This window comes from Lolium rigidum, chromosome 2 (assembly GCF_022539505.1).
Source record: "Lolium rigidum isolate FL_2022 chromosome 2, APGP_CSIRO_Lrig_0.1, whole genome shotgun sequence".
Taxonomy (NCBI): domain Eukaryota; kingdom Viridiplantae; phylum Streptophyta; class Magnoliopsida; order Poales; family Poaceae; genus Lolium; species Lolium rigidum.
This window is the reverse complement of record NC_061509.1, coordinates 76,639,260-76,642,378: the sequence shown is the minus strand read 5'-3', so window position 1 is coordinate 76,642,378 and position 3,119 is coordinate 76,639,260.

The window sequence follows — 3,119 nt, the reverse complement described above, 5'->3', positions numbered from 1 at the left end:
AGTGACATGCCATCATAACCTTGATCATACTATTTGTAAACATATGTAATGAATGCAGCGATCAAAACAATGGTAATGACATGAGTAAACAAATGAATCATAAAGCAAATACTTCTCATGAATAGCACTTTCAAGACAGGCATCAATAAGTCTTGCATAAGAGTTAACTCATAAAGCAATAATTTAAAGTAAAGACATTGAAGCAACACAATGGAAGATTAAGTTTCAGCGGTTGCTTTCAACTTGTAACATGTATATCCCATGGATAATTGTCAATGCAAAGCAATATAACAAGTACAATAAGCAAGTATGTAAGAATCAATGCACAGTTCACACTAGTGTTTGCTTCTTGAGGTGGAGAGAAATAGGTGAACTGACTCAACATAAAAGTAGAAGAATGGTCCTTCAAAGAGGAAAAGCATCGATTGCTATATTTGTGCTAGAGCTTTGGTTTTGAAAACATAAAGAGAGCATAAAAGTAAAGTTTTGAGAGGTGTTTGTTGTTGTCAACGAATGGTAGTGGGCACTCTAACTGCCTTATCAACCAGACTTTCAAGAGCGGCTCCCATGAAGGACGTTATTTCTACCAGCAAGGTGGATCATCCCTCTTCTCTTTTGTTTACACATGTATTTTAGTTTCATTATTTATGGATGACACTCCTACCAAACTTTTGCTTACACAAGCCATGGCTAACCGAATCCTCGGGTGCCTTCCAACAATCACATACCATGAAGGAGTGTCTATTTGCAAAATTAAGTTGCTTATCGATGAATCGAGCAAAACATGTGAAGAGAATTATTAATGCAAGTTAATTAATCGGAGCTGGGAACCCCATTGCCAGCTCTTTTTGCAAAATTATTGGATAAGCGGATGAAGCCACTAGTCCATTGTGAAAGTCTGTCAGAAGTAAATGACAAGATCGAAAGATAAACACCACATACTTCCTCATGAGCTATAAAACATTGACACAAATCAGAGGTAATAAATTTCGAATTGTTTAAAGGTAGCACTCAAGCAATTTACTTTGGAATGGCGGAGAAATACCATGTAGTAGGTAGGTATGGTGGACACAAATGGCATAGTGGTTGGCTCAAGGATTTTGGATGCATGAGAAGTATTCCCTCTCGATACAAGGTTTAGGCTAGCAAGGTTATTTGAAACAAACACAAGGATGAACCGGTGCAGCAAAACTCACATAAAAGACATATTGTAAACATTATAAGACTCTACACCGTCTTCCTTGTTGTTCAAACTCAATACTAGAAATTATCTAGACCTTAGAGAGACCAATTATGCAAACCAAATTTTAGCAAGCTCTATGTATTTCTTCATTAATGGGTGCAAAGCATATGATGCAAGAGCTTAAACATGAGCACAACAATTGCCAAGTATCACATTATCCAAGACATTATAGCAATTTACTACATGTATCATTTTCCATTTCCAACCATATAACAATTAACGAAGCAGTTTCAACCTTCGCCATGAACATTAAAAGCTAAGAACACATGTGTTCATATGAACCAGCGGAGCGTGTCTCTCTCCCACACAAGCATTTATTCAAACAAAAACAAAAACAAAAGCACACGGACGCTCCAAGTAAAGTACATAAGATGTGGCCGAATAAAAATATAGTTTCAAGAGAAGGAACCTGATAAGTTGTCGATGAAGAAGGGGATGCCTTGGGCATCCCCAAGCTTAGATGCTTAAGTCTTCTTGAAATATGCAGGGGTGAACCACCGGGGCATCCCCAAGCTTAGAGCTTTCACTCTTCTTGATCATAGTATATCATCCTCCTCTCTTGACCCTTGAAAACTTCCTCCACACCAAACTCGAAACAACTCATTAGAGGGTTAGTGCACAATAAAAATTAACATGTTCGGAGGTGACACAATCATTCTTAACACTTCGGACATTGCATAAAGCTACTTGGACATTAATGGATCAAAGAAATTCATCCAACATAGCAAAAGAGGCAATGCGAAATAAAAAGGCAGAATCTGTCAAAATAGAACGAGTCCGTAAAGATGGATTTTATTGAGGCACCAGACTTGCTCAAATGAAAATTCCCAAATTGAATGAAAGTTGCGTACATATCTGAGGATCACTCACGTAAATTGGCATAATTTTCTGAGTTACCTACGGAGAATTAGACCCAGATTCGTGACAACAAAGAAATCTGTTTCTGCGCGAGTAATCCAAATCTAGTATCAACCTTGCTATCAACGACTTTACTTGGCACAACAAAACACAAAACTAAGATAAGGAGAGGTCGCTACGGTAGTAAACAACTTCCAAGACACAAATATAAAACAAAGTACTGTAGCAAAATAAACACATGGGTTATCTCCCAAGAAGTTCTTTCTTTATAGCCATTAAGATGGGCTCAGCAGTTTTAATGATGCACTCGCAAGAAATTGTATTTGAGGCAAAAGAGAGCATCAAGAGGCAAATTCAAAACACATTTAAGTCTAACATGCTTCCTATGCATAGGAATCTTGTAAATAAACAAGTTCATGAAGAGCAAAGTGACAAGCATAGGAAGATAAAACAAGTGTAGCTTCAAAAATTTCAGCACATAGAGAGGCATTTTAGTAACATGAAAATTTCTACAACCATATTTTCCTCTCTCATAATAACTTTCAGTAGCATCATGAGAAAACTCAACAATATAACTATCACATAAAGCATTCTTATCATGAGTCTTATGCATAAAATTATTACTCTCCACATAGGCATAATCAATTTTATTAGTTGTAGTGGGGGCAAATTCAACAAAGTAGCTATCATTTTTATTCTCATCATCAAATATAGGAGGCATATTGTAATCATAATCAAATTTATCCTGCATAACAGGTGGTACTAAAAGACTACTATCATTATAATCATCATAAATAGGAGGCAAAGTATCATCAAAGTAAATTTTCTCCTCAATGCTTGGGGGACTAAAAATATCATGCTCATCAAAGCCAGCTTCCCCAAGCTTAGAATTTCCCATATCATTAGCAACAATGGTGTTCAAGGCGTTCATACTAATATCATTGCTACTAGCATGCAAATAAGATTCCATAGGTTTTTTAATTTTCGCATTAAACCATTCATGTCTTGACTCAGGAAA